The sequence below is a fragment of the Choloepus didactylus genome, chromosome 8 (assembly GCF_015220235.1).
Source record: "Choloepus didactylus isolate mChoDid1 chromosome 8, mChoDid1.pri, whole genome shotgun sequence".
NCBI classification, from domain to species: domain Eukaryota; kingdom Metazoa; phylum Chordata; class Mammalia; order Pilosa; family Megalonychidae; genus Choloepus; species Choloepus didactylus.
In genome coordinates this window covers 55,289,684-55,302,768 of record NC_051314.1, presented here as the reverse complement: position 1 = coordinate 55,302,768, position 13,085 = coordinate 55,289,684, and the positions used below count along the sequence as shown (strand labels likewise).

The following is a 13,085-nucleotide window of genomic DNA, read 5'->3' as shown; positions in this document are numbered from 1 at the left end:
AAACCCACTCAGATTCAAGGGGAGGAAACATAGACCCCACCTCTTGATGGGAAGAGTGGCAAGATGGCAGTATCAAAGAACATGTGGGAGGGAAAATATTGCTGTGGCCATCTTTGAAAAGTCCAGCAACATTTCAAAAATTGTTTGAAAAATAAAATTTCTAAACCAATGCTAGTCTATAACAGAGTACTGTATTTGGATATGCTCAGTCTGTGACCCAGACTGCTCTGGAACTAGATAGAACTAGTTGGAGTCCATTTCACAGCATACCTTGTTAATAACAACAGCAAAAATAGACACCATTTATTGGTACATACTATTAAATACTTGCTAAGTGTCTTATAAGCATTCTCTATTTTCTGTCCTCAAAACAACTCTTCGAGAACCTCTTTGTTGCTCAGAAGTGGTGTCTCTGTCTCTAAGCCAACTTATCCGGGAAACTCACTGCCCTCCCCGCTACATGGGACGTGACTCCCAGGGGTGTAAATCTCCCTGGCAATGTGGGAGATGACTCCTGGGGATGAGCTTGGACCTGGCATTGTGGGATTGAGAAAGTCTTCTTGACCAGAAGGGGGAAGAGAAATGAAACAAAATGAAATTTCAGTGGCTGAGAGATTTCAAATGGAGTTGAGAGGTCATTCTGGAGTTTATTCTTATGCGTTATATAGATATCCCTTTGTAGTTTTAGTGTATTGGAATAACTAGAAGGAAATACCTGAAACTGTTGAACTGCAACCCAGTAGCCTTGATTTTTGAAGACAATTATATAACTATGTAGTTAACCCTGTGTGACCAGGTGATTGTGAAAACCTGTGGCTCACTCTCCCTTTATCCAGTGTGTGGACAGATGGGTAGAAACATGGGAACAAAGATTAAATGAAAAATAGGGGGATGGGGAGGTAGGATGTTTTGGGTGTTCTTTTTTACTTGTATTTTTATTCTTAGTTTTATTTATTTATTTATTTGGAGTAATGAAAATGTTAATAAATTGATTTTGATGATGAAGGCACAACTATATGATGGTACTGTGAACAAATGATTGTACAGTGTGGATGACTATAGGGTATGTGAATATATCTCAGTAAAACTGAATTGGGAAAAAAAAAACCAACTCTCTGAGAAAGAAATTATTATTATCCCATTTTACAAATAGGAAAGTTGGGGCACAAAATAGGCTAGTAACTTGCCCAAGATCAGTGGAAGCAAGATTTTATACCAGACACATGTCTGACTCTGGAGTCCAGGCTCTTAATCCTGAAGCTATACTGCCTCTCTATAGGAATTTGTTCACACACCTGTCAACTCTGTAGCTCTTTGTAAATACCTAAGTATATCTGGGGAATGTCACATTTATCACTGATTCCTCCTGTAGCCTGTTATATTATTGCCTGGTTGTGTGCAGCAGGCACAAGCCTTTCAGGAAACTTTGCAAAGTTATTTCTCAGTCTGTTTCTCTAACCATAACTGGGTCATATTTGTCCCTGGCCTCTGTTTTCATCAGCTCAACAGTGTCATTTCTTCCCTTGCTCTTGCCTGTAACAGCAGTATCAAAGCAGCAAGCAAAACACATCCATGGATTTTTTTTTTTAACTTAAGAGTGATGAATTTATTCACAGAGAATGCTCCATGATCTAAGAAAAAATGTATAGCAGTTTGCAATATGTATGCTAGAAGAAAATAGAAATATATGAGAAAGAAAAAAGGTAGGGAAAAGTTGATCAGGGAAAAGACAGGGGGCATAAGGCATTCTAAATATTAGAAATACAATGGAGACAAAAAGCAAGTGAGAGTAAATTAAAAAAAATTCTAAATAAAAACTTTTAAATTATAAAAGTAATACATTATCATTATAAAAATGCAATAGAAAAGAGTGAAAGTTCCTCCATTCCCACCTATTATTTATCCTCTGAGACCTTCTAATATATACATACAAATATACCCTCTGATAGTTTTTCAAGAATGTACATCTATTATAATATTACTAGTATTATAATACTGTTTGACAACTTACTTTTTTTCACTTAATGGTACATCATGGACCTCTTCTGGTTCCCTAAATACAAACCTGACTCACTATTTTTAAACAGCTACATGTTCAGTAACACGAATATACTGTAATTCATTTAATATAAAATGCAAATTTAATATATAATATACATGTTTACTTGTACTTGAGCAAATATTTCCATAGGCTTGATACCTGGGTGAAAGCAAATGCTCACAACCTTCCACCTTTTTCTATAAGACATGTTTCAGACAAATTTCCATGTAAACCGAAGAATGACTTCAGTTTTAAAATATGCTGAATGCATTCAGCTTTCAGTAGCTCTCGGCACACAGTGTGTATTAGGACTTGAACTCGAGGGCTAAAAGAAATTCTTGGCCTGCTTGCCTGGAAAGTACTGTGCCTTGTAGAACTATTTTCCTCATCATTTTCAAAATTTCTTCTCTTCAGGTGGAGTCACTACACAGGGGTGATTAAACACCAGAATGTCAACTTCTTCCTTCAATCTTGGGAGCAAGCTTCTGACCAAATCTGTAATTCCTGCTTGAATGTGGACTTGGTTACCATGTGCTGTCTCCAGGGTACAAGCCCCTGTGCTGGGGTTGATCTCGGTGCACACGTACAATGCCTGAGGACCTACTTTTGAGTCAGGAATACAGCTACCTCACCAGACCCTGATCCAGCTTCAACGCGTTTTTCCATTCCCGCGAGTTCCGCCACGGCCGCGCTGAGCTGGAACGTGCTCTCCGCGGGCTCGGACGTGGACCGAGCTGAAGACTCCGCGCCCTACGTGCTGGTGCAGCCGCGTGGCGAGGTTCAGCGCCGGCGTTTTCCTCCTCTCTGTCCCCACACGAATTTTTTTATTCTCTAATAGCAATGCTTGTTCCCATGCTTGAATCATGCCTTATGGCTCATATCCTGTTCTGAAATGAATGTGTATTAGTATTAGGAAGAGGCTTACCTGAGTGCCTGAGTGTTGGCTTTCTCTGATGTATGGGGCAAGAGAAGGTCCCTGCTGGCTGCCAGAGATTTTCCCATGTAGTTAAACACAAATTAGTGAAATCTGACATATCCCAAGGACCGATTAAAGAGGAACTGCCAAATGTTTGTAAAACGGAATTTTCACATAGATTTCCGTATCGCTATGCTTATCAATTTGTAGGAAGCTAAGAACAAATATTCCAAGTCGTGATTATGAATCGGAATGAAATTTACACGTGCATACACCAGCCCATTTAATAAACAAATAATGGAAAGTTCAATTTTGGATAAACTGTTCCACATTTCTCTCCTTGGAGGCTCAAATACAGCAGTGAAAGAAACTAAGTGGGTACTCAAATGAAGTGACTTTTTTACCCTCTGGAAATGTATGTGTCATACCTACTTTCTGAATTCCCTTTTTTTTTTTTTGGCCAGGCATCTATTCCTTGTATTGCACAAGAATAGAAAGTCCCAAATTTCCTAAAGGCAGGTAGTCTAGCTTGGAAAGATGGTCATATTTGGCATTCTATTAGAATCTCCCAGACTGTTGAACTGGAATTGGCCTTTTTTGTTTAACACTAGCAGAGGAATAGAAAGCTGTCTTTCCTTCAGGCTGAGCACAGGCAATAGGTGTTCTGAAAATCAACTTAAAAGCTAAGAAATAAGAAAAAATATTCTGGGTAACGTAACAGCTGCTGAGCTCTACAGAACCCAATTACTAAAACCATCTTGGATAGCTGTGGGGGGAGACACAAAGAGCTTTTAACTGGCACTGGTTCCTAGGTAGAATTCAAACATTCCATTCTAAGACAATGTGAAGATATATCAAAGTAAAAGGGGCACATCTGGAGCAACAAAAAACAACTCAGATGGGAAAAGAAGGAAAGGCAACATTGCCTGCTGCAGAAATTCAACTACAGCAATCCAGGAAATGTGAAACAGAAGGACAGTTCAGGAGGCAAAGGGAATTTTTCAGAAAGTTAATGGGTTTTTGTACAGTATATTTACTTCAAGTTTCCTAGACTGATAGATTATGGCTAACACAATCTGAAAAACAGCATTTTGTCTAACCTTATTATTATTTTGTATAAGAAAGCAATAGAGGATATTGAATACTTAGTGGTGAAAACAAGACTAGCTACAGGTTTTCTATCTTCTGGGCTACTACCCTTCTTATCATACTTCTTAGTGTCTATATTTTGTACAATAGCTTACAGTATTACCATAGTTGCCATTTCATTCTGTCTGCACAGTGTGAAATTTCCAAAAAGGCATCAGTTTAGTCTAGAGATTATACATTTACTTAAAGGCAAATATAAGAAGGTTTAGTGTTGTAATGTTAGTCAGCAAGGTAATGATACAAACAAGACCAAACTCTAGGCCTCCAGCTTCCTAGACCTACATTCTCCCTATGGGTTCAGAAGTCCCAGGTAAACATCAATACTTTATGTATAACATACATATGAGATCTATACTAGAGATTAAATGACTGTGCCTTCTGAATATTACTGAATAGCAAATACTTGTTATGTCAGATTCTATACAGTGATACTTTGGAGTAACATTCTTTCATAACAAACCCCGTTGTAAAAAGCCCATGATGAAAACAGAAACAAAAACAATAAAATACAGGCACAGGCACACAGCAGAAACCTTCACAGGTGGCAAGATTTAAAACCAACCAGCCAAGGAATAATTTACTCACTTCTCCTGGGGTGGGAGAGCAAAGCCTTCCTATTTTAAGGAAACTATAGCTGACCAAAGAAGGACAAGTTTGCTTCCTTCATCTTCAGCCACGACATTTGTTTACAGCTATTGTTGTCATCATTTCCTCTTATCAGAAAAGACCTCAGTCATTCATTTATCCATTCATCTATGATCATCTATTCACAGATATTTATTGAGTGCCTAATTCATGCAAGCACTATGCTAAGTATAAGGGATAGAATGGGGAACAAGACAGGCCAAGAAACTCCCAGCCTAGAAGGAGACATAGACAAGTGGAATGGCGCATAGGATATGGCACCGGAGGGCCATGATGGAGAAGAATGGCATTCTCGGCCGCCTCTAACCCCCTTTGGGGAGCAGAGCCAGCAGAGAAGTTCCAGGAGAAAATTAATTTAAGTTGAAACCTAAATTAGAACAGGGTGGGGATAGGGGGTGGTATTTGAGGGAGAGGAAGCAACAGCTGGAAACTAAGGATTTCCTATTCAAAGAACTGAAAGGAGTTGGAGAGGGTGAGGACAGAAGAAATCGTGGCAAAAGGTAGGATTGGATTGGGAGGCTGGGGCATCCCAGAGTGCTGTTGTCAAGGGCTTGAACTCAATCCTAAGGGCAAGTGGAGGAAAATTAAAAAGTTTAATTAGAGGAGAGACATGAATAAATCTAGTTCCAGAAAAATCAGTGGGACTAGTTAGGGGACCATTTAGAAGGTTATGACTGTGATCTAGGTGAGACATAATAGTTGCCTAAAAATAGTTAACAAAAACTGACTAACAGGACACAATTTCGTGGCCTCATTTCCACACATCAGTTTTACCTTATGTATCTCCTATTATGGGGAACTTGTTCCCTGTTGAAGAATTTAAGATGTAAGAAAGAAAATGCAAGGTATTTTAGGGACAGAAGCCCTCAGAAGTACAAGTTCTCCTAATCTCATTGGTTTTCTGTGCCCCAAATAGTGACACACTGGGAGCTGGTTTGGCTGACACATCACTCTCATTCTGGAACACCCCTGTCTTTGTCCCTGCCCCAGCCTAGGCCCCTCCTTTTAGATTTTTTAAATTAAATCCAATTGTTTTTTTCTTTCTGCCCTAAGTTTTCAGCACACTTTCTTAACACAGTCTCCTTTAACCTAGAACTCTTATTATTTTGACTTCTGCTTTCTAAAAAGGAAGTTTGACATACATATGCATTCTCTTCTTATACAAAGGACTTACTGATTATGAGTTAGTGTGATATATTTAAAATAGTTCCTTGCACATATGATCACAAGTTTATCCTCCTCCCTTAGACTCCCTTTGTATCCTCCACAGGGTCTCAGCATCTGCAGCCTTTTGGTAGCAGCCAGAAACAGTATAGCCTCAGCTTTCTCTTGGCAGGGGCATTATAGAAGGAAGCTAAGTATCAGAAAGGGAATGAAGTAGATGGACACTAAGATTCTGTGCTCACCACTGGAGTTTTTCCTAGAAATTCTTCAGACATTCCACAAAAAAAAAAGGCAACATAGTTAGATTATGAAAGCAAATTTTGCCTGATTTTAGCCAAATTCACATTCTAACACAAAAGAACATGAAAATAGCCTTTTTTTTTTTTGAGATTGTTCACATTACATACAATTATCCAAAGATCCAAAGTGTACAATCAATTGCCCATGGTACCATCATACAGCTGTGCATCCATCACCACAATTACTTTTTTTTTCGAATTTTTAGAACATTTTCATTACTCCAGAAAAGAAATAAAGACAAAAAAAAAAAAAAGGAAACTCAAATCCTCCCATACCCCTAACCACCCCCGCTCCATTATAGACTAGTATTATTGATATAGAACATTTGTTACTGTTCATGAAAAAATGTTAAAATACTACTAACTATATTATATAGTTTACAATATATTCTCCCTATATACTCTTCTATTATTAACTTCTAGTTATAGTGTCATACACCTGTTTTAGTTCATGAAAGAGATTTCTAATATTTCTACAGTTAATCACAGACATTGCCCACCACCAGATTCACTGTTTTATACATTCCCATCCTTTAACCTCCAACTTTCCTTCTGGTGACATACATAACTCTGAGCTTCCCATTTCCACCATGTTCATACACCATTCAGATGTATTAGTTATTCTCACAAAGTGCTACCATCATCTCTGTCTATTTTCAAACACTTAAGTTCAACCTAGTTGAACATTCTGCTCATAATAAGCAACCACTCCCCATTCTTTAGCTTCGTTCTATATCCTGGTAACATATTTCATGTCTATGAGTTTACATATTATAATTAGTTCATATCAGTGAGACCCTGCATATTTGTCATTATGTGTCTGACTTATTTCACTCAATATAGTGTCCTCAAGTTTTCTTCATCAACCCATTTTTTTAAAACAGTTTTGTTCACACCGCATACATTCCATCCTAAGCAAACAATCAATGGCTCCCTGCATAGTCCTGTATTTATGTATTCACCACCTTCACCACTATCTATATAAGTACCTCTCCATTTCTTCCACAAAGAAGGAGGAAGAGTCAAAGAAGGTAGAGAGACAAAAGAAAAAGAAAAAAGAGAAAAAAAAACAAAACAAAACATGACAGCTAAGAAGCAACAAAAGGAAAGATAGCATTAAACTAAAGTAGAATAAAGAGTCAGACAACATCACCAATGCCAAGAGTCCCACACCCCTCCCTTATGTCCCCTCTTATATGCATTTAGCTTTGGTATATTGCCTTTGTTACATTAAAGGAAGCATAATACAATGTTTGCATTGATTATATTTTTCCCCCAATCCAACCTTATTTTTAGCACCTTGCAAGTTTGACATTCATTTGTTCTCCCTCATGTAAAAACATATTTGTACATTTTATCACAATTGTTGAGCACTCTAGGTTTCACTGAGTTATACAGTCCCAGGATGTATCTTTCCTCTTTCCTTCTGGTGTCCCACATCCTCCTAACCTACCTCTTTCAACCATACTCACAGTCATCTTTGTTCAGTGTACTTACATTGCTGTGCTACCATCACCCAAGACTGTGTTCCAAACCTCTCACTTCTGTCTTATCCTATCTGTAGTGCTTCCTTTAGTATTTCCAGTAGCACAGATATCTTGTTCACAAACTATCTCACTGTCTGTCAGAGAATATTTTAAACTCTCCCTCGTATTTGAAGGACAGTTTTGCCAGATATAGAATTCTTGGTTGGCGGTTTTTCTCTTTCAGTATCTCAAATATATCACCCCACTTCCTGCTTGTCTCCATGGTTTCTACTGAGAAATCGGCACATAGTCTTATCAAGCTTCCTTCGTATGTGATGGATCGCTTTTCTCTTGCTGCTTTCAGGATTCTCTCTTTGTCTTTGATGTTTGATGATCTGATTATTAAGTGTCTTGGTGTAGGCCTATTCAGATCTATTCTCTTTGGGGTATGCTGCACTTCTTGGACCTGTAATTTTATGTCTTTCATAAGAGATGGAAAATTTTCATTGATTATTTCCTCTATTATTGCTTTTTCCCCCTTTCCCTTCTCTTCTCCTTCTGGGGCACCCATGATACATACATTCATGTGCTTCATGTAGTCATTCAATTCCCTGAGACATTGCTCATATTTTTCCATTTTTTTCCCTGTCTGTTCTTTTGTGTGTAGGATTTTAGGCATCTTGTTCTCCAGTTCCTGAGTGTTTTCTTCTGCCTCTTGAGATCTGCTGTTGTATGTCTCCATTGCATCTTTCATCTCTGGTGTTGTGCCTTTCATTTCCATAGATTCTGCTAGTTGCTTTTTCAAACTTTCAATTTCTACCTTATATTTGCCCAGTATTTTCATTATACACTGCATCTCTTTTGCCATATCTTCCTTAAACTTTTTGAATTGATTTAGCATTAGTTGTTTCAATTCCTGTATCTCAGTTGAAGTGTAAGTTTGTTCCTTTGACTGGGCCATAACTTTGTTTTTCTTAGTGTAGGTTGTAGTTTTCTGTTGTCTAGGCTTCTGGTTTCCTTGGTTACTCCAATCAGGTATTTTCAGACCAGAATGGGCTCAGATCTCAGAAGGGGGCAATATTCAGCATCAGGTTTCCTTGAGGGTGTGTCTTAGAATATTGACACACCCTGTAAGGCCTCAAGCTGCTGTGCTTTCCTTAACCTTCCCAGCAGGTGGCACCTGTCAACCTGTAGCTTCTGACTGGTATAAGGATATGTGGCCCCTTTAGTCCTTAGTTTCTGTTTTGGCTGTTTTCCCTCAGGCTCTGGGGTCTGGTTTTGAATGAGAGGCCAGTAGAAGGCTAGGCACTACCTCCTTCCTCTTAAGGAAGACACACCGCCTAGGGAGTTTTCATTTCCATTTAAATAGGTTCTTTGTCTGACTCTGCTATCTCCACCCTTGTCTGGGTCAGAGCAGTGTGAACTGAAAATGGCTGAGTCTTTCTCCACTGCAGAGCACTGTGAACTGAAAATGGCTGAGGCTTTCTCCTCTGAGCTGCTCAGGTTGAGAGAGAGAAAAAGAGACAGAAATCCCCTCTTCAGGGCCAGTCCACAGTCCCCCCAGTTCACCCACTGACCAGAGATAGCATCTGGTCCTCTGTGTTCCCCCTCCCAGCACAGAGAAGTCCTCTGGCTCTTTAAGTTCAGTAGTCACTAAATGCCTCTGTCTGCTTATTGGGAATTTGTAGCTTGTATTGAGCAGTCCACATTTGTTAATCACAACCTCAGTTGGCACTGGACTGAGGTATATTTGCTTGTTCAGAGAGTGCTGCTCTCTATCACAGTGAAGTTTTGCAGTTCGGGCTGTGGGGAGGGGGGCTCCTGCCTCGAGTCTGCAGTCTTTACTAACAGATTTTATGCTGCAATCTCAGGCATTCCTCCCAATCTAGGTTAGTGTATGATGTGTGGACAGTCACGGTCGTCCCACAGCAGTTATTCCAGGTGATTTACTAGTTGTTCCTGGTTGTTTATTAGTTCTCCCAGGGGGACTAACTAACTTCCACTCCTCTCTATGCCACCATCTTCTTTCCCCTCTGTTTGTTTTTGATAACCAGAATGGTTTGGGGTAATATAACAATGGGAAAAATGGAAGAGTTTTTGGCGATTAACTGATGTTCTAGGTACCTACCTTATTAAAGTTTACAGGGGAAGACCAGATTCCAATATGGTTTGACTCTTTGATGAAGAGAAACTGAAAAGAAATTCAACAGAGTTTGAACATGGACCATCTGGCTGCACTTTCAGCATCCCCAAAGTGGTGTTATTTAAGACTAAATTACTCTGACACTGAGAAATGAATGTACTGAATATAGCCACAGGGTTGTAATACACTGCAGTGAATAGGAGTTAAATTTCCCTGAAGAAGATTGACATTCCCAATGTCAGTCATCCCTCAAAGAGGTCAATCCTGAGACAAGAACCAAGAGCTTAGGAGACATAACACAGTCTTGATGACAAGGGTACCTACCTCTCTTTTCTCCTGATTAGGAGCTCATCTTGACCTACACTGGAGTCTGAATATTGTACCAGCACTTCTAGGGACTGGGTAGGGGTGACCTGTCCTTGGCTACTGGAGTGAAAAAAAAATCTGTCCAATAAAGGACCCAGGAAGGACCTGAAACCTAAGTAGTAATGTTACTTTACTTTCCTTCTTTTAGCCCCAAACCATCCTCAAATTCTCGACGAAATGTACTGCCTGATCTCTGCTTTTTTTTTAAGGGAAGTTAAGAGAAAAGAACAGTGCACACACCAGTCTGAGAATGTAGTCTCTGCTTTCCCAATGCCAAGGTGGTGTGACTTCAGCAATTATAGCTGGAGAAAACTGCCCACCGAGTGTGCCCACAGGCATTGTGGTCTGTCTATAGCTGACCAGATATAAATAGATTGTGGAGTAATTAGCACCTGAACTAGTGATTCTGGATGCTTTTACCATGAGGGCCCACAGCTGCTCCTGCTCCACCAGCAAGAAGTGAGGACAACCTGCTGCCTTCTTGAGCATGCGAGTAAGCATGTGCAGTAGCTCATGAGTCAGACTCCACTCATTGTGCTTCATTAGAACATCATCTGTGGGTGGTTTGCACCATTACGCAGTTTTAAACTGTTTTTGCTCTTATCCATTGCTTAATTTATAGCTGTGGTGGATCACTGGTTAAAGACAGAAAGCAAAAGAACATTGATCTTGAAATACAAATTCACAAGGGACACACAAAAAAAGATAATTTTATAGATTCCCTTAGGAATTTCTTTACCAAGTCCCCACACTGAATTTAACTGACCAAAATATTTATATAGCACATCAAAGTGCCCCTAGTTCTACCAAAAAACAGTGTCAAAGGGAAAATATTTTGCCAATAATAATGGAGTCGTGTTTGTGTCGTTGTTTAATGAAAATAAAGATTATGCACCCCAAAACGTTTTACTTGAGAACTAGGGCTAGAAAATAACAACATAAATCTTTTCTCTGAAATCAACTGTCATAAAAACATATCAATTGTATAAATAAAACACTTCATGTTTTTAAGAGCAAAATGTAAGAAGTTTTAACTTATAAAAAGGAGTTTTGTTGATGTTGTTCACATGTAATTAAATTTATATATGTATTCAAATATATATTTAGTCCCCCACTAAACATGATAGATATCATTGTATATTTCTGGTCCTTTAATAATGCTTTTAGGTACATAATTAACTTAAAATAAATTGAATAGAAGATGGGGAAAAGTTGAAATTTGTCTTTCTATAACTACTAAGATTTTATTTATGAGTACATCTCAATAAAATTGCAGGAAAAAAAGATTGTATTTTAACAACCAAATAACCAATTTGTCATCCAAACTGGAACAGTTGTGAAGGTGGAGGAGGGTATTAATGATAACTACCCGAGGATAATATATAAAATCTAGGGCTATCCTCAGGAAACCAGGACTTTTGGTCACACTGCTAAGAACACAATGTGGGATATGACTCCCAGGAGTGTAAATCTCCCTGGCAACATGGGACACGACTTCCAGGGATGAGCCTGGCCCTGGCATCGTGGGATTGAGAAAGCCTTCTTAGAAATGAAATAAAATAAAGTTTCAGTGGCTGAGAGATTTCAAATGGAGTCAAGAGGTTTTTCTTATATGTTATATAGATATCCTTTTTCAGTTTTTAGTGTATTGGAACACCTAGAGGGAAATACCTGAAACTGTTGAACTGTAATCCAGTAGCCTTGATTCTTGATGACGACTGTATAACTACATAGCTTATACAGTGTGACAGTGTGATTTTGAAAACTTTGTGGCTCACATTCCCTTTACCCAGTGTATGAACAGATAAGTAAAAATATGGGGACAAAAATTAAGGGAATAATAGGGATGGATGGGGGGAATGGGATGTTTGGGGTGTTCTTTTTTACTTTTATTTTTACTCTTATTTTTATTTTTTGTCAGTAATGAAAATGTTCAAAAATTGATTGGGGTGATGAATGCACAACTATATGATGGTACTGTGAACAACTGATTGTACACTGTGGATGACTGTATAGTATGTGAATACATCCCAATAAAAGTGAGTTAAAAAAAAAACAAAAAAAATTTAAACAGAGCTAGAGTATGTGATATCTGAAGATAGTACTGTGTTTCAGTTTCTTGTGTTAATTATCAAATAAATTGTGCCTACTAATATAAATAACAACAAAAAAAGAATGAAGGAGAAATAAAGACATTTCCAGATTCGAAAAAAAGACATGCCCAAGGTTTTACAGCTAAGCTAGAAGCAACTTTCATGACATTAAATTATACTCATTTTCTGGAAGATGAATGGCAATTTCAGGCAAGTCCACCACCTTACTTTTAAGATTGAACCTAGAAATTTAAAACATGGTTTAAAAAAATACTCCCTAAAACTCTAACAATTAATGTAAAATAATTAGCCCCTTTATTAAAAATCAAGAAAAATAATTCCTATTGTAAATAATATTATAAGGTTTTGTACCATATTTATTCATAGAAACTCTAATACAAATCCCAGGGACAGGAAAGTTAACCCAGGGCATCCGAGGTAAGAAAGAAAGGTCTTGTCTGTGACTTAGGCAGCTCCTCATCGGGATGCTCAGCAGGAAAGGCAAGTACTAAAAGAACAGATAACCGAGGCTGTTACCTCATCCCCATCCAGTCCCTCTGATAAGATGGTACACTAGAGTAATTTGAAAACAGAACCAACTCCCAAGAATCCAGTAATTCCCAGAGTCCTTGGGAAATTTTGGAGAGGAGTGCATTGAGGTCTCAATAAGAAGGTACAGGGCATCCACCTAAAGAGAAGAAGGGGCATCCTGGGCAATTAATTGGAAAAATAAAAGAGCTGTTTATATTTGTACTCCAAGTGGGTGATATGGTTTATGTCAGTCACACAGAAACCATTCTAAA

The 13,085-nt window shown here is 38.5% G+C and overlaps 1 pseudogene; it reads right to left on the bottom strand.

The window, feature by feature from the left end:
- Positions 1–2,435: 2,435 nt before the first annotated feature.
- LOC119542635 lies at positions 2,436–2,906 on the bottom strand (annotated as a pseudogene).
- Positions 2,907–13,085: the final 10,179 nt, after the last annotated feature.